General features: G+C 44.8%; 1 long non-coding RNA gene across 1 annotated transcript; it reads right to left on the bottom strand.

Annotated features, from left to right (window-relative positions):
- Positions 1 to 761: 761 nt before the first annotated feature.
- LOC135058047 (uncharacterized) lies at positions 762 to 22803 on the bottom strand. Its single transcript, XR_010244561.1, has 3 exons — positions 22735 to 22803; positions 16275 to 16327; positions 762 to 1019 (listed from the first exon to the last, which is right to left on the bottom strand). It is a non-coding gene; the product is annotated as an uncharacterized LOC135058047 (long non-coding RNA).
- Positions 22804 to 23605: the final 802 nt, after the last annotated feature.

Here is a 23605-nt window from a genome sequence, read left to right as displayed (position 1 = left end):
TCTGGCAGGGGTTAAATGCATCCATATAGCCCAGGAGCTATATGTGATGCATTTTTTTTGCCATCCAAGGTGTTTTTATTGCGTCTCAGGGCGCCCCCCCCAGCGCCCTGCACCCTCAGTGACCGAAGTGTGAAGTGTGCTGAGAGCAATGGCGCACAGCTGCAGTGCTGTGCGCTACCTTGTTGAAGACAGGACGTCTTCTGCCGCCGATTTTCCGGACCTCTTCTGCCTTCTGGCTCTGTAAGGGGGCCGGCGGCGCGGCTCTGGGACCCATCCAAGCTGGGCCTGTGATCGTCCCTCTGGAGCTAATGTCCAGTAGCCTAAGAAGCCCAATCCACTCTGCACGCAGGTGAGTTCGCTTCTTCTCCCCTTAGTCCCTCGATGCAGTGAGCCTGTTGCCAGCAGGTCTCACTGAAAATAAAAAACCTAATCTAAAACTTTCACTAAGAAGCTCAGGAGAGCCCCTAGTGTGCACCCTTCTCGTTCAGGCACAGAGATCTAACTGAGGCTTGGAGGAGGGTCATAGGGGGAGGAGCCAGTGCACACCAGATAGTCCTAAAGCTTTCTTTAGATGTGCCCAGTCTCCTGCGGAGCCGCTATTCCCCATGGTCCTTACGGAGTCCCCAGCATCCACTTAGGACGTTAGAGAAAATTTGTTTATAATGTTACTCAATTTGACAAATATTCAGAGACTTAAACTTCTGTCTACTGTCTGTTCAGGCACACATGCACCATCATTCCCACCTTTGGCTAAGCTTTCTTTCACTAGAATCTGTATCTTTAGATTTTGGTATGGTTAGATTTTGGTATGGTTTGTTTTGTGAAATGGTTTGCATGCATCAAAAGGCCTACAAAAATCCTTTATTCTTTCTTGTTAAATGTTGGTAGTCCTGGTTTTGAGTGACGGATGTTATGGACTGAGAGGGAGAGTGGATGGAGTATGGATGGGTGTAAATGGGGAGGGATGTTTGGTGGTGGACGAAGTATGAATGGGTGTGAGTTTGAGTTTGTCTAGGCTCCTGTAAGATAAGGGACAAGAAGATTGAAGGTTTAGAAGGTTAAAGAGGGGACTAGTTTGAGTAAAATTTTACAATAAAAACATACCCACCACCAAGTCAAAACTTAGAACAACATGCAAGATGGTCTGCAGGACTTCAGGTTGCATCTTAAAGCCACTCATGATAAAACATCCCATAACTTAAGACCATTGTCCCCTGGGCAGACCATCCGCATCCAGACTCCTGCTGGATTTGACAAAATCATGATTCTGTAGAGATTGCCCAACAGGCCCAACAGCTATTTTATGCTATCTGACTGTGTTTTGTGTGAGTGCAACAGGTGCCTACTAGGGGTGCTAGAGCAAAAACTCCACCTCACCTGACACTGACCAAGTGTGTCAGAACACCCATTATCATGGATAAGGAGTACACAGAAGAAGCATCTATTGGGGTGCAGGACAGTCCCATGCCCTTGCCAATAGTGAGCCTATTTGGACACAGGACATACCAGTCCTTTGCACACAGACCACTTTACAGGTTCAGCATAGGAATTAATTCAAATTAGGATCGATGCTAGCTAGGATTGCTGACTTTAGCATTTCTAGGAATAATTTGTATAATAGGATAATTTGCATAAGAAACCTGTGTTGTTTAGAATAACTAACGTAGCGTATTGTGATTGTCCCTATTTCCCACTTGTTCCTCTCTTCAGACAGATATTCCTAATAAAAGTCATCCCTTTAAAAAGTGTGCAGTTATTTGTGGACTTGTCATATTCTTGGGATCGTTTCTCTCTGTGCTTGGTTTGACCTCATTTTTTTCTCCAGAAGAAAAGAGTAACAAGTACTCAACAAGACCATCACAAAATGAAATACTCCTACTGTTAGTTACAGTATGTCAGTTCGTCAATTGCAGTTTTCTGCCTTTTCTCATCTGCAATCTTCTCCAGTTCTACAGTCCTACCATTTCTTCTTTCCAGGGCATAGCCAGCTTTTAACATGAGAAGGAGCGAAGGTTGAAACTGAAAGCTAGGCGCCCCAGGCCCCCCAGATTCTGATATAGAGAAGCTACATCCACAGTATATTACAATCAGGGCCAGATTAAGGCTTGTGGGGGCCCCCTACAATAAAATAGCCCCTCACACTGCCCCTGTCCAATATGGTCACAGTGCACACCCCTTCTACCCCCATGCCACCCATGTCACTTACCTCTTGCGGCAGCATGCTTTTCGGCTCTGTGCTCAGTATGAAGGGCAGCTCCCGAGTCCCCTCATCAGCATCACGTGATATGCCATGTGCAGCTGATGAGGGGAATCGGGAGTCACTCTGCGCTGTATGCTGTATGCACTACACAGAGCAGTGGCAGCCCCTGTCTGGGAACAGGTGCCACAGGGCAATTGGTCCCAGCAATTGCAGGGTCAGATTGACCCTGTGTGCCCCCCCTTCATGTGTGGGAGCCCTAGGGCGACTGTCCCTGCCACCCCTTCCCCCCCAAATCTGGCCCTACATAGTGTAACCAGCCAGGGACACTCTACTCTACTGCTATGTAGGTGCATTGATGGCATCACATGCTGCTCTCATAGACTGAGCATAACAAATCATATTGCATTCCAAATACTCAACTTCAATAAGGGTTATTAATAAAACAAAACATGTATAATAAAAAGAGACACACAATATAACATCATATAATATTAGGAATGTGTACTGCAGTTTATCAGAATTAAACACATACAAATTTCCACTGACATTTTTTCAAAGTCCCTTAAAAAACAGAGACAAATTCTAGTATGGTAATAAAGGGGACACATTGTTCTCTGTATATCCTGTACATAATGCTTGCACTCTCCCTTTAGTATAATGAAAGCATGCATATATTCACAAACCAGATCCGGGTCACACCTCTGCGAAGCAAATTAACTTATTTAGAACAGTAGATTGTACATGGGACCAGCATCTCTACGTGTAAACTGGTGGCCACTTGAGAAAACAAAATCCCATAATAACATTGTGGTGCACACACTGCACAGTGCCAGCAACTCTAACCAACGCCATTGCCTGACCTTTCCTGCTCTCACTCCGCTGGTGCTCTACAAGGAAAGAAAAACTGGTTGATGTTGCCCTCTTTTTTTTTTTTTTAAACATTAAAGTTTTATTGAAGAGTTTACACACAGAAATGGGGAACAGAAAAAAGAGATAAGGGAAACACAGGGGAAGTCTGGAATGGTTACCATATACAAAGTACAATCAACGCACAGTCGGAGGAATATACAATTGGCTACATTAGGCGTTCAGATACATGTAAAGGAGAAAACACTGAGAAAAGACATGAGAAAGAGAGAAAAAAAAGCAATAAAGACTAAAATACAATATACATAGAAACTATCTGATATCACAGCATTCTTGTAAAGGTCAATCTAGGTAGGGCAAAGCACAGACATATCAATTGGAGAGCTATAACCTGTTAGCCTACCTTCTCTACTCCTATAATCGGACCATCCTAACCACTTCAAGTGGATAGAGTTAGCCGAGGAAGAATAATTAGCCTCCGCTGTTTCGAAGATGAAATGTTTGTGAATCTTATTTTGAATAAGCGCTAAGGTAGGAATATTCTCAGACTTCCACAATTGTGCTATAGCTGCTTTAGTGGCTATCAAGATATGCCCCAAGATGTAGCGGTCTCCTACGGAGAGGCGATCCACGTACAAATGAAATAGCGCTAAAGCTGGGTCCAGGGGGATGCGGAGCCCTAACACCATGCTAGCCATATTTAACACCTCTCTCCAAAGTGGTTGTATACGAGGGCAAGCCCAGAATATATGGAAGATATCCCCCGTGGAGCCGCATTTCCTCCAACATGTTTTAGATTGTGAAGGCCAGATTCTGTGTTGTCTTTCAGGAGTGAAGTAGGCCCTCTGTATAAGCTTGTAGAACATTTCAGACTGGTTAACACATTTGGAGATTTTAAAACAAGATCTAAATATACTATCCCAATCTGCATCAATAAAGGACCTATTCAAATCTATTTCCCATAAAGTCTGAGCTTTTAATTTGTCTCATTGCCATTTGTCAATTGAAATTGATACCACCACGTAATCCCATATTAATGCGAGGACGTCTCCAATCGGCTTTTAATATAAGCCGGAGGAGAAGGTTTGTGGATATGTGAGGGAGTAAGGGAGTGTAACCAACTTCTCACCTGTAGATATTTGAAAAAGTCTTGAGTCCGAATCCCAAATCTCTCCTGCAATTGAGAGAAGGACATCAAGACGTCTCCCACAAATAAATCGCCCACAGTGGAGAGCCCTTTTCGAATCCAATCCTCTAGTGAAACATTAGGAATCAATGACATAAGAGCAGTTAAAGACAGGCAGGGGGCAGCTAAATTAATTTCTCCCGAAGAGAGTACTAGTTTATGCCATGAATCTAGGGTCGTTTTAATAGACGTGCAGGATCCGGACCTACTTCGAGCAGCAGACAGTGGTAACCAAAACAAATCAGGGAGAGAAACAGCGTTCAGACAAGAAGCTTCCAGAATAACCCAAGGTTTCCGACTCGAGGTATCAAACCAGTCACTATACTGCAGGCATTCCCAACCACGGTCCTCAAGGCACACCAACAGTGCAGGTTTTAGTGATATCCAGGCTGCAGCACAGATGGTTAAATCAAAATAACTGAGCTACTAATTAAGTCACCTGTGCTGAAGCCTGGATATCACTAAAACCTGCACTGTTAGTGTGCCTTGAGGACCGTGGTTGGGAATGCCTACTATACTGACTTATCAGACATGCAGCATGGTACTTTTCTATATCTGGGAAAGCTACCCCACCAGACAGTTTGGGCAGAATAAGAATTTTTTTTAGCAATTTTCGGTCTAGAGCCTCCCCACATATATCTGATCAGGACCTGATTAAATCTATTATAGAAGAGTTTGGGAAGGGGCCTTGGTATGGCGCGAAACAGGTACATTAATTTCGGCAATAAAACCATCTTGGCAGCAGCAATTCTACCCAGCCAGGACACCTCCTGTAACATCCACTCCCCAGTCAGCTCCGTAAACGCTTTTAAGAACGGGGCATAATTACACTCAATCAAATTATCTTCTCTGGTTAAATTAATCCCTAGATATCTCAAGGAGCAGGACTTCCAGGCATATTTGTACGAATCCTTCAACCTAGAGACCACAGTCGGAGATATATTGAGTGGGAGGGCTTCAGTTTTATTAGTATTTAATTTATAAAAAGAAACATCCAAGTAGCCTTGAAGGACGTCATGAAGAGCTGGCAAGAAAGCCTCAGGGACAGAAAGACATAGCAGAATATCGTCCGCAAACAAGCTAATTTTGTGAGAAATTCCCCCTATAACAGGGCCACTAATCAAGTCCCGGGATCTAATGCAAGCAGCCAAGGGTTCTATCGCCAATGCAAAAATAAGGGGAGATAGTGGGCAGCCCTGACGAGTGCCATTAGAAATATTGAAGGATGAAGAAAGGCATCTGTTAACAAAGACCCGCGCACTGGGTGCGGAATAGAGAGCCAGTATAGAGTCTAAGATCCTCCCAGAGAAGCCAAATTTGTCCAGAGTTAATGTCATAAAATCCCAATTCAATCTATCGAACGCCTTTTCGGCATCCAGAGACAAAACTAGGAGGGGTTCTCCTCTACAGGCAGAATACTCAATAACATTAATCACCCTACGCGTATTATCCGGGGCCTGTCGGTTTAAGACGAAGCCCACTTGATCAGGGTTGATAAGAGAAGGGAGAAGGGGGCTGATACGGTTAGCAATTAATTTGGCATACATTTTTAGATCAGTATTTAATAAAGCAATTGGTCTAAAATTTTGAACTGTGGTAGGGTTTTTTTCCCGGTTTGGGAATGGGGATGATTTGAGCTTCCAGCATCTCTTTGGGGAAGTGACCAGCCTCTGAGGCTTCATTAAACACCGACAAGAGCACCGGGGCCAAACTCTCCTTAAAGGACTTATAGAAACCAGAAGGATAACCATCGGGTCCCGGGGCCTTATCCGCTGGAAGGGAGTCAATAGCCTTTTCGACTTTCGGCTAAAGTCCAAGGTGCATTAAGTGAGCTACAAGACTCCGCCGACAGCGGGGGGAGAGGAAAGTTGCTCAGAAAGTTCTGAACATCTATGCCTGTAGGTTGAAAAGTAGAAGAATCCCCCCTCAAGTTGTATAATTTAGAGTAGTAGGATGCAAAGACATTTGCAATTTCGTCAGGATCGTAGACTCTCTTACCCCTGTCCGAGTGGACTATATGAATTTTTTCTTTGGCTTTCCTACCCCTCAGCTTCCTCGCCAGTAGTCTACCAGCCCGGTTACCATAAACATAACATTTTTGGTTCAGTCTATGTAGGTTGCGTTGGACTTCCGCTAAATAAAAAACATTTACCGCCTCCCTTGCTTCCTTCAATGACTTTAGAAGGGCTTTGTCGTGTGGATGAGCCTTGTGGGAACTCTCCAAGGAAGCGACTGTAAGCTCAGCTTGTTAAATTTTTTTACGATATACCCTTTTAAGTTTAGCCGCTGTTTGGATTGCTGTCCCTCGTGTTACTGCTTTGAGGGCGCACCAGAATGTGAAGATAGATGTCTCCTGAGGAGAGTTCTCAGAAAGATAATAATCCAAGGTGGTTTGGATCGCCTGCGTGGTCTCCGGCTGAAGAAGACTGAGTTTACCTAAACACCAGGGGGCCGGGGTAACCTTTCTACTATTTATATCCCATTTGATGAATAGTGGGGAGTGATCCGACCAGGACATGGGGAGAATGGAGATTTTACGGATGGACTGTAGAGTACACTTATCTGCTAATGCTAGATCTATTCTAGAATAAGATGCATGCACTGGGGAATAAAATGTGTAATCTCTGTCCATTGGGTGCTTAACGCGCCAGAGGTCTAAAAGATCATATTCCGCCAGTAGCTGGCTAAAGCCCTTTGCATTCCTATGGAGCTGACAGGAGAGCGGGGGCCGCTTGCCAGAGTTATCAACTAAAGGGTCCAGGGTCAAGTTAAAGTCCCCCATTAAGAGTAAAGCGCCCTTGGCCAATTGCTGCACTTTAGCGCAGAGTTTCCTGCAAAATGCTAGTTGCTTGGTGTTAGGGGCATAGCAAGAAACTAATGTCACCTCTTTATTTTCGAGAGTACCAACCAGAATTAGAATTCTCCCCTCAGGGTCGCAGTATTGTGAAGTGAGGGAGAACGCGCAATGCTGAGATATCAAGATTGCCACCCCTGCCTTCTTTGCTGGCCCGTTAGCCAAATAACAATGGGGAAATATCCCATTAGTAAACCTTGGAGGGGCAGATTTAGTAAAATGAGTCTCCTGAATGGCTATGATTTGAGCTTTAAGTTTATGGAAATAATTAAGTGCTAATCTCCTCTTATGTGGGGAATTAAGACCCTTTGCATTTATAGAAACAATGTTAACCATATTGTAAAACTATCGGGAATTGCATAGCTATCAACAACCAACTGGCAATTAGAAAGTGTGTGTAACATTTCCGGACAAAAGGAGAGGAGAAGGGAAAGAAAGGACAAAAAAGATGGAGGATAACAGGAAGAGGAACCAGAACATTAACCCCTCGAGGGGGCACATTTGGACGCCTAACCATGGCGACTCAGAGTAAAACTGTGGGGGGTAGTGGTCAATCCACACGCACCTGAACCAAAATTAAACTAAATGTAGTTCCTTGGCACCTCATCTCTGGTCACCCGACAGCCACCAGGATTAAAGGGAACTCAGGAAGAATTCACAGCCAACAAGGAAATGTGGGCGGCAGTCGGGGCAGCAGAGACAGACAGTAAACAGTTAACTGGCGGTGAGGAGGCAACACTGAAAAACAATCTAACAGCACTCAAATATCACATAAACACCCTCAGCAAACAATCGCCAAGGAACTAGTGCAGCGTAGGAAATACAACATAACAACCCGAATAGAAAAACATGAAATCAATGCAAGTGTAGAAAATCAGACAATACTCAAAGTTCTGCAGCCGATGAGGCCCAGTCCCGCTGAAGGCCCCGCTCGGGAGAGGTGTGCGTAGAAGAGCTTGCAGAGTTCCATGATGCTAGGATCTTTTTACCCTCCTCAACGTTTGTTATGACAACAGTAGAACCTTCTCGAGAAATAAGCAACTTCGTAGGAAATCCCCATCTGTATAGAATGTTCTCTTTACATAGCACTGATGTGATGGGGTAAAGAGAGCGCCGTTTCGCCAAAGTAGCAGGGGACAAGTCTCCAAATATCCGAAGCGAGCCCAAAGCCTCCGACGCAGCATCCGAGGGTCTAGCAGCTTTCAAGATTGCCTCCTTCACGTGGAAATAATGTAACCTCATAAGGACATCACGGGGGACACCATCAGGAGCGTTCCTGGCTTTAGGGAGCCTGTGGATACGGTCGATTAGAAAGTCCACTGAGTGGTACGAAGGAAGAAGTTTGCTGAAGAGGTCAACTGCAAAAGCATTTAAAGCGCTATTAGCGACAGCTTCCGTGACACCACGTAGCTTTATGTTATTACATCTCGATCTGTCCTCTATGTCCGAGAGTTTGTCCCTAAGCGCCGTGACCTCATTTTGGAGCAGTTCATGAGAAGAGATCAGGTCGTTATGCGACGACACCACTTCAGCAATTTTTGTTTCTAGGTGATCGGTGCGGCCACCAATCACGTCAATAGATCTCTGACATTCCTTCATAGTCGCTCTAAATTCTGCCGCAACTTCATCCTTAAATTGTGTTAAGAGATGCTTCATAGCGCCCACCGTAAGCGAGGCACTGTCGTCAATGGAGCTGGCGTGTGCAGTGGCAGGGGCAGGTGCATCTCTAAGTGGTGAGGGCACAGGGACAGCAGGCTTAGAGGCGCCACCCCATGCATCTTTTGCTTTAGTGGCCTGAGGCGAGGGTTTAAAGAATACCACCTGGGAAACAGTTTTAGCGGCCTTATATTTCTTGGGAGGCATTACAACGCTGAACGATAAAGGTAGATGAACTGGAGGCAAGAGGTGTCTAGAATATCAATCGAGGAAGGATCAACAGAAAGGTCGAGTTGTCATATCATGTCATAGGAGCATACGGGTGCAGGCGGAGGTATCTCAGAGCGGTCACATTAGAGTATCGAGGTCATTCAACCATGGGGACATCGGGCCGATCTTCTCGGTGGGTGCCGGGATATCTGCGGTCATATGAAGTCTGCAGAGTAATATGTATTGTATATCCAGCACACTGTATGAGAAATGTATGCTATTACACCCAGAGGCCACTAGATGGGGCAGTTATAGTCGAAGATAATGTTGCTGAGTAAAAGGCTATTTCTCCCCACTGAAGCAAATGCACAAATCCCTCAGCAGGGGCCCCAGAATAAGAACAGGGGGAGAACAGTGCCAAAGGGCCACCAGTCCTGGTGCAGCCCTAATCAGAGACCCCCACAGGTATACAGGCACACTTCTACCTTAGGACCAGCTCCTCCAGCAAGAATGAAGATGGCCGCCGTGTCTCCCTGGGCTGCAGGCCCACCGCTGTCCCCCACTGCCAAGCGTCTCCCCGACCCGCTGCCCCAGGGCGTGTCCACCCCGGGGGTCAGGGGAAGGCTTCTGGGTGGTCCGGAGCGCTTGTGTGGGGTCTGCGCCGCTTCCCGGTGCCGCGTCCCCGCTGTGGAGCTCGAATCGCGGGCGCCGGGAGTACACGAGTCCCCGGCTTCCGGGAGTGTATAGGCCGCAACCTGCGGGAGCAGTAAAAACTGCTCCCCAGCTCTGCGGCGGACACAGCCGGGCTGAGGAGACCTACAGGGGGGGGGAAGGGGAGCCTCCAGAGAGAGTACTACGGGGGTGAGCACTGTAAATATGTGGGTAAAGAACACTGGAGAGAGGAGGCCAGCAGAGACACGTCTGCCCTCTTCTTCAGTCAAGCCACGCCCCGATGTTGCCCTCTTAAAATGATGCACACCAGTGCAGTCAACCATAGTGAGCTATGTAACAGACCCATAGCTGTCCCTTTGTAGTGACTTGTTCGGACAAGTGCAGGCAGTGGCGCATTGCTTGCTCCCAGTCACACAACTTTCTCCCATCACACTTTAATGGACCAGTAAATGAGATTTACATTTTCATGTACTGGTCAGTACTTGGTCTGCATGCCTGTCCTTGTAGTGCCATTTGGAGAATATTGGGGTGCCTCCAGATGAGTTAGCGCTCAATATATAAATGTATGTGCTATTATCATGTAGCAATGCACAAATGTGGGTACTATTATCATAAAAGGGAAGATGTACTAAGCATTTGAGAGTGATAAAATGGTGACTGGAGAGAGAAAAAACAAAAAACCAAGCTGCTCCTGTCATTTTTCAAACATAAGGCAGGATGTAATGAAGTCCGAGTTTGGCATCCGTGCATGATGCCGGCCGAACTCGGACGTTTTTTAAAGGGGCAATAATGTAAAAGGCACCATGCCAAAACATCTGAATTTAGCCGGCATCCCGAACGCCCGCCGAACCCGGACCTAATTACATCCCGCCCATTGCCTGTAACATGGAAGTTAGGAGCTAATTGGATGCTACTTTATCTCTCTCCACTTTATCGCTCTCCAAGGCTTAATCCATCTGGCCCCCCAGTGTTAAGACCACCATATCAGAGATGCTGTGAAGTGGATGGTGACTTAATCATATCTTTGCAAATATATATAACTGAGATCTCTGCATTACTACTATCAAATAGGATACAAATCTCATTTACTGGTCCATTACAGTGTGCTTTTGTGTTATGTTTTCTTGTTTAAATTAGCTCCTCCCTTGCAAGAACCTGTAATTGACCAATAAATTGATTTGAGCAACTTGCAAGTTTTGTATAGCATTGCTCCCAGTTACACAAGAGAGTCTTGAGTCCTTCCAAGACTAAACACTGGCATTCTTTTCCTGCTCACATACAGCCATTTTCTAATTACAAATTATTGTTCTCATGTTATATATTTTTATTGTGAAAACAGATTACATTGCTTCCTAACACTATTTGGGTCATACCGAGTTGATAGCTCACTAGCTAGTTTTAGCAGTCGTGCAAATGCTGTGCCGCTGCCCACTGGGGAGTGTACTTTAGCTTAGCAAAAATGCAAACGCATGTGCAGCCGAGTCTGCAAAAACGGTTTGTGCAGTTTCAGAGTAGCTCTGAACCTACTCAGCGCTTGCAATCACTTCAGCCTATTCGTGTCCGGATTTGACGTCATACACCCGCCCAGCGAACGCCCAGCCACGCCTGCGTTTTTTCAGACACGCCTGCGTTTTTGCAAACACTCCCTGAAAACGGTCAGCTGACACCCAGTAATGCCCCCTTCCTGTCAATCTTCTTGCGGCCGCCAGCACGAAGGAAAACTTCGCTAGAACCTGAGCACAACAACAAAGAGCTTTGTACCCGTACGTTGCGCGTGCGCATTGCGGGGCATACACATGCGCAGAAATGCCGTTTTTTCACCTGATCGCTGCGCTGCGAAAATCGGCAACGAGCGATCAACTTGTAATGACCCCCTAAGCCTTTAAATGACCTATAAAGGTTTGAAGTTACCTTACTAAGATGAAGGAATGTAGAGGTCTGTGTACTAAGCCTTGGAAAGAGATAAAGTGGAGAGAGAAGTGGAAGTACCAACCAACCAGCTCTTAAATGTCATTATTCTAACATGGCAGTTAGGGGCTGATTGGCTGGTACTTTATCTCTCTCCACTTTATCTTTTTGCCAGGCCTAGTAAATAGACCCTTTAATCTGCTAATTCATTCTGTGTTACCATATGTTGGGCTAAATGCTGTGTGGTAAATGTAATAGGGTACGTGTTGCCGTAGGTCTGAGATTTTGGCCAAGAAAAGTCATATTTTTAAAGCAGCAATCAAGGAAAATCACAGTTGGTTTTGAATTGTAAATAATTGCTGCTTTAAAACTACAGCCATACTCGGATGAAATACCGGACCTCCTGCAAATTGGACGCTATTTCATTTACCACTGTGTCTGTTATCCCAGAGTTTCCCAAACTCTGCCATTACACTACAGGCTTTCAGGGTATCCATGCTAATGAAGTCACCTGTGCTCAAGCATGGATGAACTTAAAATCTGGACTATAATGGCGAAAGTTGGGAAACTCTGTCTTATACCCAACCTTCTTCACTACTGTGTTGCTGTGTTTACTGTTCCTGTAGTTGGGATCATAAAGTTGTAGTTGAAATATATGCCAATATATGCCTGTCTCCAGACTCCTGGCTCAAGCCCTGCCCTTCACAGTAGTATTACACTTTTTAAAACTGAATTGTGCTCAAGATAACTATTGCTATAAAATCTAATTATGTCTAGTCTACTATACAACACCACTGAAGAGTACCCAGATTCAGAAGACCTTTATATTTCCACAGCAAATCCTTCTTATTAGGATCAGAAGTTTTGTAGGTTTAAGTCTAAGAGGGATATCAGTTCCCTGCAAAGTGCTGAAGCGATGTCCAGTGTGCATAATATATTATTACGGTAAGTAATCTTTTGCGCACCTATATAGTATGCAAGGAAAAATAAACAAAGATACATTGCTGTGGACAGCTTTCATGACATGCGAAGAACTGAATCGCTCACTAAGATATACGTATTCTATTCTAGTTTAATGTTGGCAGATGTATAGTGGGTCATGCTTGAGTATGTTGGTTTGAGAATTAATCAATGAATCCCAACTCAATACGCTCAAACAGCGTCGGACTGGGGTATGAAGGGCCCACCGGGGGAATGTAGTGATAGGGGCCCATACTTAGGGGTGTGGCCAGCCTCCACAGAGACTTGTAATGCACAATAGTCTTGTGCAGTGTAATGCAACATATCTACCATGTATAATACAAGTGCACAGTCTGGAACCTGATACCTAGAGGAAGGAGTGGGCCCTCAGGCAGTGGGGCCTACCGGTGGCTTCCCTGGTACCCCTGTGGGCCAGTCCAACCCTGCTCTCAAATTACATCACTGGAAAAATGTTATATTTTATTTCATGCACTTACTCTAGTTTACATTAAATAACTGCGATAAATATACAATGGACTAGCGACTGGTTATGGATGAAGATTTTGTTTTCGTCTACATATTAATACCATATTAATGTTGCTTTTATCTAACTATTAAAAAAACAAGTTAAAAATAAAATTCCAAATGTATTAAATATATTGCACAAACTGTTGTACATATTTTGCAAACTGTAATAATTCTAACGCATCAGCCTCTGGTCATCTGCAGACTCTAGGTAAATGCCTGGGGGGGAAAACTACAAACCCAAACAAGGTTTCACTGTCTAACATGTAGCTAAAATGCTGCAGTGATATTGACGACCCTACTCAGGGGTAAACTTGGTAGGACAAGTCTCAGCACTCATTCACAGAGAAAGGAAAGTGTCTGACATAATGGGACCGCAGTACTCAGCAGACTGACAGGAGAGCGGAAGTGAACTTTGAGAACTGGGACTGATTATCTGTGTTGGGGGCACTCAAGCAGATCATATACCACAGTTTCAAACTGGGTTAATGGTATCCAGAGGATATACTCTAAAGAAATTTGTTCTGCCAACAGGACATTTAAGTGCAGTAAAAGAGAAAGAAAAAGGTAATATCTAAGTACATAAATGCATTTGAACACATCATGGTTTTATTTACTGTACATATCACTTAAGGTGAACTTGTCCTTTAAACAACCAAGAGAACAAATATTGAACCAACAAAAAAATTTTACATCTATATTTTTAATTCATAGCTAATATAATAATCAAAAAAAGGAGCAAATTCAGAACAGTTAAATGATATGTAGAGAGATGAAACCTCTTTAAGGGTGCCCTGGCAAAATTTACATATCACTAGACCAACCTCTTTTAGTACAATTGACTTAAATAAACTTCAGATAGTGCTTGATTAAGTCTTGTTCATTGGTTCAAGAAATCATTAGAGTGAAGGACTATTGGGACTATACATATTACAAGTGTCACTTTGTGTGTGTGAAACTTGAGTATTATATTACTCAGAATGCACCATGAAATGCCCTTCCCCTCTGGAGGCTAGGCGAGTCTTTTCTTTATTTTTAGAGGAACTGCTTGTTGGAAAACAGTTGCAGACGCTTATCTAGTAATGCAATATACTTTCCTCATAAATGGCTACCTTTAGTAAAACAGCTCCATTGAAAAGTGTAGTTTAAAATACAAACTATGCCTTTGTTTTGTTTTTTTATCAAAATTAAACTACACTGTTTTTGCTTTTTATTTGTATATTTGATTGTTATTTGTCTAGCTCCCTGCTCAATTTATTGCTATTAATATGTCACATGTATACATGGCTGTCATGGTATTTATACTTATAATGTAATTGAGGTATTTATATTTATAATGTAATTGATGAATTAGCCCCATGTATATTATATATATTATATACGATGTGTGTGTGTTATTTACTGGGGGACAAACTGGGGAGGCTTCTGGAGCCCCACGCGGGAGAAGAGGACGGGGCGCGAGGCTGAATAAGTGACCAGTGAGGGGAGCGAGGATGCCGGACCGCGAGCCGCAGGAGAGGGAGAGCCAAGGACGGGTGAAGAACCGTTGACCCCCCGCTGGAGAGGACGGAGGACGGAGAGTCTCCGGCTGGCAAAAGAGAAGGACCGGCAGCATCGGGACACGGAGCGCGTCGGAGCGCATTGAGGGAGAGCGACTAAGCCCTAGGAGAGAGGGACTGGCTACAGGTCCGGGTCAGTGAGCGGCTAATAAGCAGTCAACGCCGGAGGAGAGAAACAAGCAGCGCGGTGACGGGGAGATCCGATACTTAACCCTGGGGTCGTCGCCGTCTTTGAAGTGAAGCTGATTGCCCTTACCTTTATCAACAGCGTGGAGAACAGGTCAGATCAGGGATCCTCCTGTAGTGTGACGCTCTGCTGAATGACAGGTGTGGCTAAATTGAGAGGGCGGAGAGGCAGCATAAATAGGCGGGGTACCATAGCAAAATAATGACGCCACCAGCTTTAGCCCTTCCTTCCTTCATACAAAGAACTGAACTGAAACTCCCACACGCCTGCAAGCAATAGACTATAGAGCTGGGGGAGTATATTGGGGAAGTGCTTCACAATAATCTTAATAAGTGGAAGAAGTGAAGTGGGGATGTGAGACTTTTCATCTGTGTTACATGTTACCCAGCTCTATTAAATGCCACAGAGCAGATGACAATTGACTGAGAAATGTCGCTGGCCAGTAAACCCTCAGTAGTAATATATTAATAATAGAGCTGAATAAGACTGTAATCTACCCTTATAGCCACGGACCCACTTTTGCTTAAAGTGCTATTTCAGTACAAAAGGAAGGCGGAACCTCTTATAGTAGTACTGATTATTAAGTTCCAGAGATCAGACCTTTGGGCATGTAAATACGTAGCCCTGCCAGTAGTAGTCATTCAGGGTCAATGATAGATATGAAGAGGAATTGAGCGATAAAGCACTGACAACAAAGAAAAGGAAGATTCATCGCGGGAAATTCAAGTCTGCTACAGTTCGTTAGCTCAGTTACAGTATAGCTATATTAATACAAGAATATTATATATTGTGCCGCTGCAAGGAGAAGTGTTTAAACTTATGGCACAGTTATATTGAACTAAAAAGGGGGGGATCCAAGCGCAGTGGAACAGAACAGATTTAATACTTTAAATTATAGTTTGTATATCTAAATCCAGAAGAGTGAGCGAAGAGATACGGATTGTTTGCTGTAAGAGAAGAGAGAATCTAAGTGGAAAAAAAGCATAACCGCTATTGAATGTAGAAAATATATTCGTCAGTCTGCTGCAGTTTTATCTTGCTTTCAACTTACTGAGAAAAATGGTCAAGCCTCTATATATTAACTGCGTCAGTTAACTGCTTATATTGTTACCTGTGTATGTTCACGAGATACTCGGACACTTCCTTTCTCCCAACTGCTCAAATGACGTGGAGGAACAATAAGGATTACTAGCAACATTTTATATCCATTAGTTAGGGAAAAAACTGAGCTAAGTAACTTTCTTATTGTTCTCTGTTCCTGAGTAAAGGGGTAATAGTTACCACTAAAAGTGCACTACTTTACTGAGAGTACCCGGGTCACTCTGGCGCTCAGAGGCGTCATTTTTTGAATATAACTTTTTGTGTATTGCATGCATTGATATTTGTCTAAGGTTATGTTTATACAAAGTATCGTACTCAATGTATTTGGTATAGTATCGTACTTGATGTATTTGGTATAATGTATTAAAGCATTAACGTGTTATACTTACCACCGTTGTTCAATCGCTTGATCCATCTTGGGGAACAATCGAACCGGAAGAACCTGGAATAGCAAAGAAGACAGGGAGAAAGGTACATAAATGTATAATAATATATAAGTATATCTGATATCAAATAAAGACTATAAACAAATACAGGTAAGGCTTACTCAAGCAGGCCTTGCACTGATTATTACCGTAAATAGCTTGAGTGGAGGCACAGCTGTGGGAAGCCATCCCTCAGTACCACATTTATCTGATACTCGCCCTACTCTCATCTTTTAGTACTAAGGGAAAGGGGTTACATTTGTATTAAACTAATGCTTCAAATAAAAAATAATAAAAATACAAAAATTGAATTTGCTAATTTCTCAAAACCTCTAGATAGTGCATAGAGGGAGGGATCCCACTGCCACATTTTGGACAACGGGCTGTTGCATCCCAGACGATAAAAGCCCTGTGATTAAACTAACTATGGGTTATTCTAATTTCCTCTGGGATGTGAGGTAGCTAATTAACAAGATTGAGGGTTCATGCAGTGGAAAATTTGCCACTGACAGAGGTCTCTTACATATTATACCAAAACAGTAAACAAAAACACACACAAATTGATCAATAGACTTTACCTGAAAAAACAAAAACCCCAAAACTAATTTCTAATGTTATTAAAAATTGGATCTTTCATAGTCCCAAAAATAATGTTACAACACCAGGAAAATTTTTAAAACTTCTCACGCGCACAGTACAGCTATCTGTCATGACATTACACTGAAGTACCAAAAGTCATGGGATAGGTGCCTAGTATTGTGTAGGACACCCTCTAGCCTGGCAAAGTGCCACAACTCAAAGTGGCACCGGTTCCACGAGTGATCAGAAGACCTCTGGAGAGATGCTGACCCATACCATTTGGATAACTTCCCACAGTTCCCTGATATTTGTAGTTGCAGTATCTTGGGTGCGAATGGACTTTTCCACCACATCCCATAAATGCTCCATTAGGTTCATATTGGGCCTAAATCACTAAGAATTGCAATTACAAAGCTGTTTGCAGCAGCTTTGCAATTCCAATTCTTAGCAATGCAAATGCAGAAGGAGGTGTACAGCACCTCCTCCTGCATTAGCAATGCAATCTCATATGGGATGACCATCGTGACAGATCAGGCGGCTTGCGAGGCCAAGGAAACTGTGTCTCGCGACTCAGTCCTGACCTTGCCATTCCCGCAAAAAATTGGCCGCCCTGCCCCCATCCCTCCCCGCAAACACCTCTGCCGGCAAATCAGGCAGAGGCGCTCTCATGCCTGCGATGCGATGCGATCGCCGGACCTGTTCTGCACAGTCTGCATAACCGATCCTTACTGAATCACCCCCATGGTGCCCAATTCTGGATTACTTGGGACTGATGACACGGTGCATTATGCTGCAGGAATATTCCATTGTTGTGGGGGTACATGAAGTCCATTGGCCGGATTCAAATGTGTTCTCCCCCCTCCCTTCCGCGATCGCGCCTGCCGGCAGTATTCTAATGTTACTGCCGATGGACGCGACAAGTTCATTTCAGTTCGCTACCCCCCGGAGGTAGCGAGCTGAAATGCGTGTAAAGAGACTTGTTTATGCGCCCAAACAGGTCTCTTCATGATCGCGCCCATTTGTTTAGTCGGGTTTAGGTGCTTTGCGCTCCTAAACATGACTGTACTGTCCGTGATCAGCGTGATAATGGAGGCCATTTGAATATCGCCCCTCTATCTCCTGTCACTTTAGAAGGGAGATAGGGGGAGCGTGAACATTTGAATTACCCCTTATGAAGGGTTGCAAATAGTCACCAAGCACTTCAACATAGTTACCGGTCAATGAGGTGTTCAGGCCGACCCAACCCATTCCATGTGAACACACCACACACCATTATGGAACTACCACCAGCCTGCACGCTGTCTTATTGACAACTGGTGTCATGGGGTCTACTCTGCGCCACACCCAAACCCTAACATCAGCCTGAAACAACTGAAAACGTGACTCAGGATCCAATTAGTAACATCACAAGGCCACGTGAGGCATTGTGTCTGGTGTCGAAGTGGATATGCGAATATGCATCTAGTACCTCCTGCATTGTTTGTGGATGTGATTTGGGCTAGTGTCATTTGTCTGTTACCACGGACAACGCAGCTGATCACAATCATTAAGCACCCGTTGTTGGCCACTGTGCTGTCCACGGTGGGTAGTAATGCCTTTTATGAGGTATTCCTGGTGCACACATGACACCGTAGATTGAGGAATGTTTAATGTCCACATAACTTCAGGACTGCAATGTCACATCCCCACCATTATCCTACTATCCACTTATTCACGTCACCGTGCCATGAGCAGCCTTCTCGGTGTTCAGACTGACTCACAAGATGTCAGATTACAACTGATACAGGTCTGGCCATTTCCAAGATGTCACAGTATGGTGGCACCACCTACCATTACCATTACATACTGTTATCCCATGACTATTGACACTTCAGTGATGCTATTCAGTGAATAGCATCACCCTTCACCAACAAGCCAATTGTAAGCGGATTACGATGCTGGTTTATGTGAGTAGATAGTTTCACTTCGCGCTCACAAATATGGGTTAACTGTTTTGGGCAGCAAACTTGCAAAGGGGAGGTTACCTTTAATTCCTCCCTAGAGTTAAATAACGATAAGGGAATATGCAATTGCACCTGTAAGAATATGTGCAGGAATGAAATGGAATAAACCTGTAAGCAGTAAAATTATTTACTTCCTAATAGTTGAAAAACAATTTAAAATGTGTGTGAACAAATATGGAATAAAGAAAATTGTATTTCAACTAATAGGAAGTAAATAATTTTACTGCTTACAGGTTTATTCCATTTCATTCCTGCACATATTCTTACAGGTGCAATTGCATATTCCCTTACCGTTACGATGGTGGTTTATGACTGGCTGTCTGAAATTAACTCTTGTGTTACTAGGGTTATTATAATTATTTATTGTTTATGTACACACATACACACTAGGGTCCTCTGTAGTCAGCAGCTGCTTCTAGAAGATAATAGCTAGAATCTGATTGGGTGCTATGGGCAACATCGCTAGTTCTAAAAAACGCCTGGAAGAAACCCACACGAGAAAGTACAAACTCCATACAGAGTCAGACAGGGCACAGTTTGGAATCATGAGCCCACAATGCTAACCACTGTGTCACTGTGTTGCCATAATTAAAATGGCAGCCAGGTGAAGTCATAGAGCAGATGTACATGTTATTGAACTACATCCAACCAGCGCCAGCTGGCCTGCTGCATGAGCTCATGCTCTCAGAAGTACTGACAAATGTACTTGGCTAGCTTCTTTGAATGATGCTGCCTTGAAAACCACAAGTACTCTGGTGACAAAAGTTTAGCTAAACAATCTTGCCCCAGAAAAGGTACAGATGTAACCTATGTTTCTGTAACACATTCTTCACTAGAGAATGTGCTCCGTCATAGAAAAATATTCTTTAAATTGAATAAACAAACAGAAAAAGTAACATCATTCCAGTGTATGAGCAGTGATTTCAATAAGACATTACTCACCGGTTGCCAACATGTGCCGTCAGTGCATGGATACAAAAACCCACTATTTGCTACAGTACCATGTTGTATCAGTGATATCTCACTCTAATATCTCAAAGACTATCTACTATGTACTAATTATAATATAATAATACCGCAACTATATGTGATTTATACATCACATAATTCTAAACACACCAACAATATAAAAACAGAACAAAAAAATCCCAAAAGAAATAGATTATTGACAAAATGATTTATCCAAGTACTACTTTAATTTAGTTAAAAAAAAACCACATTCATCATGTCAGTCCAAAATTCCCAACCAAATCCGCGGCTGTGCACATAGCGGGTCATATTGCTCACAACCTCATGGGGAGTGAGCAAAAAACAAGTAAGGTGTCCCTTACCATATAGCCTGTGTAGTGATAGAGCAAGGGGTTCCTAAAGACCTCGCGGCTAACCTTATGCATCATTGTTTAGTGTTCATTTATGGTTCTTTTAAAGTACTGTGGTTTATATACTAAGCCAGGCATGTCCAAACTGCGTCCCTCCAGCTGTTGTGAAACTACACATCCCAGCATGCCCTGACACAGCTTTAGCATTCTCTGACAGCAAAACTGTGTCAGGGCATGCTGGAATATGTAATTTCACAACAGCTGGAGGGCCGCAGTTTGGACATGCCTGTACTGAGCCCTGGAGAATGATAAAGTGTATGGAGATAAAGTACCAGCCAATCAGATCCTAACTGCCATGTTACAGGCTGTGTTTAAAAAATGACAGGAGCTGGTTGGTTGGTAATGTATCTCTGTTCTCTTTATCTCTTTCCAAAGCTTAGTAAATACAGTAGACCCCTGTAATACATAGCTTACAAGGAATTATGTAATCCTTTATGTAATTTATAATGGATGATATAGGTCATCTTGGATCTATGACTTGCATTAAGAACATTCAACATATGTACTAAGCATTAGAGCAGGGCCGTAACTACGTGTGTGCCAAGTGGGCTTGGCACACAGCGCAGTTGCCCTGAGGGCGCAACGGCCAGCGGCATGTAATGAGTCAAATTGACTCATTACATGCCGCCTCTGTGTGCGCCGTGCGCGGCTGGAGGGAGAAGAGACCAGCTCCGGGTTCAAGGAGGAGGAGGGAGGGGAGCAGGGAGCCGCAGCAGCGCTATTTGATTGGTAGTAAGCGCCGCTGCAGCATCCCCCTCTCCTTCTGTATTGGCTGCCCGGCGCTGCTATGGATGCTGGGATGCGGTTCCTTCATCCCAGCATCCATAGCAGCGCCGGGCAGCCAATACAGAAGGAGAGGGGGATACTGCAGCGGCGCTTACTACCAATCAAATAGCGCTGCTGCGGCTCCCTGCTCCCCCTCCCTCCTTCTCATCTCACTGCCTGCACCGAGAGGCAGATCGATGCCAGCACGAGGAGCCTGTCAGCGGGGAGAAGGTAAGTATATCCCTCTCTCTCTTTCTTTCTCTCTCTCTTTCTCTCTCTCTCTCTCTCTCTCAGGGGGACACCGTCTGCCGCAATGTGTAAAAAGGGGTCCTGGCTGCCGCAATGTATAAAAAGGGGGTCTGGCTGCCGCAATGTGTAAAAAGGGGTCCTGGCTGCCGCAATGTGTAAAAAGGGGTCCTGGCTGCCGCAATGTGTAAAATGGGGTCCTGGCTGCCGCAATGTGTAAAAAGGGGGCCTGGCTGCCGCAATGTGTAAAGAGGGGGCCTGGCTGCCGCAATGTGTAAAAAGGGGGACTGGCTGCCGTAATGTGTAAAAAGGGGGATGCTGTCTGCTGTAATGTATAAAAGGGGCTCTACCTGGTGTAGTGGCGCTACTGTGCAGCGTAATTTGAATAATGTAGACTACTGTGCACCGTAGTATGAATTGCTATTATTTTGTGGCCACGCCCCTTCCCCATGAAGCCACGCCCCTATAAATTTTTCGCGCGCCTACATCGCGCACTGCTTCCATCTTACATGGAGGGGGGGCGCCACTGTCGTTTCTTGCACACAGCGCTAAAATGCCTAGTTACGGCACTGCATTAGAGAAAGATAAAGTGGGCAGAGATTAAGTACCAGCTAACCATGTCATTTTTTAATCACAGCCTGTAACACAGCAGTTAGGAGCTGATTGGTTGGCACTTTATCTCTCTTCAAGGCTTAGTACATACACCCCATGGGGCCTGATTCAGAGATGGATGCTTGAGTACAAAGACGCAGCACCAGACGAATGGCGCAGAAGCCATCTTACTGAAGATTTGTGCATGTGCAGCAGAGCAATCATCTGGAAAATGGCATGGGCAACATGTTCCCAGATATCTGCACAGTGCCAGGGTGGTGCACTGATACTGCACTTGGGCCTCTTCCTCTTTAATCTGCCTTTGCTAGTAATGTCCATTCAGCTGCAAGTGAGATGTAGTCAAGATGCGCACAAGTGAGCTATACATCTGGAATTGCGTATGTAATGCTAGGGAACACACTGTACGATATATAGATGATGCAATCTGCAATGACTATTGCTTAGTGTGTACCTTCAAATCCATCCAGTTCATCATTTGATGAATTTCGTGGTCGGTTTACATACCTACCAACGTAACCCCTTCCACCAGGCACAAAATGCTGTGGTCCTGGACTTCTAACTAAATTTAAGATTGTAGTCACCTGTGTTTAAACACAATTCTCATCAATTAACCGGTGACTGCAATCATAAATTAGGTGGGAAATCCAGGAGCAGAGCATTTTGTACCTGGTGGGAGTGGGAATGAAGGGTCTGGCACTGTCCCATTGGAAGTGCTCCCTGGGCCGTAAATGGGGTGGGTGGGTGGGGGGCTAAGGGGGCAAACAACTTGGGCGCTGGATTTGAGGGGGGCACGTCTGCAGCAGATCTCACCCTGTAATAAATCTCCACCCTGCAACCTACGTTTCTCTCATGCTTAGGGAATCCAGTGACCCCCACACTTCTGTAAATGTCCTCACCCGTCCCACTTTGAACCGCCACATGTACGTACTTCCACGGGGCAGCAGCAGGCTCCTGACAGTTATCATCTAACATCTGCCTCTCGCAGTCACCAGGGCACGGAGCAGGAGTTTCCGGTCAAGTTTGGAAGTGGCCAGTGTCCGTCTCCCTGGTGCTGCTGCTGCATGGTGAGCAGCCTTTGCCACACTTAGCGGACAGAGTTGCCAGGCAGCCAGTGCCTCTTTGTGAGTTGCCGGCAGCAGCCATAGACCATAACAAGGAGAAGAGCTGGAAAGTGGGGACAAAGAAGATGACTGCATCTACCACAGCCAGGAGTCGGATGACGGTGAGAGACAGTTCCCGTGTGTGATCTAGCAGCAGTGCCCCATGATGTGTGTGTGACAGTGTGCCTATATCCCTGCAGTCAGTGGTATATGCTGATGGACAATAGGACTAGGCTGTAACAAGGGGGAACATAATATGATCGGGGCCATGGACATTGCCCAACCATAGTCAGTGGTTTGCAGGTACTGGGGAGGGGGAGTTTAGGAGTTGGGCAGGAGGGGTCCTGGCATTGGGAAGAGGGTGCAGTTATTTAGCGGGTGCCACTAGGCTAGCAAACCCTGGGGGGGACATCGACTTACTACCTTGCCCCCCGGGTGACAGATATCCTAGTTTGAGATGTAGTTAGGATCCGGCTGTCAGAATACCGATGCCGGGATCCCTACTACCAAAATGGCAGCAGCGCTGCCACAACTATTCCCACTACTGGGTGTCCACGACACCCATTGCCCACGACACGACTGCCACCGAACCCGCAGTGTAGCAAGCACAG

The sequence above is a fragment of the Pseudophryne corroboree genome, chromosome 3 (genome assembly GCF_028390025.1).
Source record: "Pseudophryne corroboree isolate aPseCor3 chromosome 3, aPseCor3.hap2, whole genome shotgun sequence".
Taxonomy (NCBI): domain Eukaryota; kingdom Metazoa; phylum Chordata; class Amphibia; order Anura; family Myobatrachidae; genus Pseudophryne; species Pseudophryne corroboree.
The sequence above is the reverse complement of the archived record's forward strand: the minus strand, read 5'-3'. Positions and strand labels throughout refer to the sequence as shown.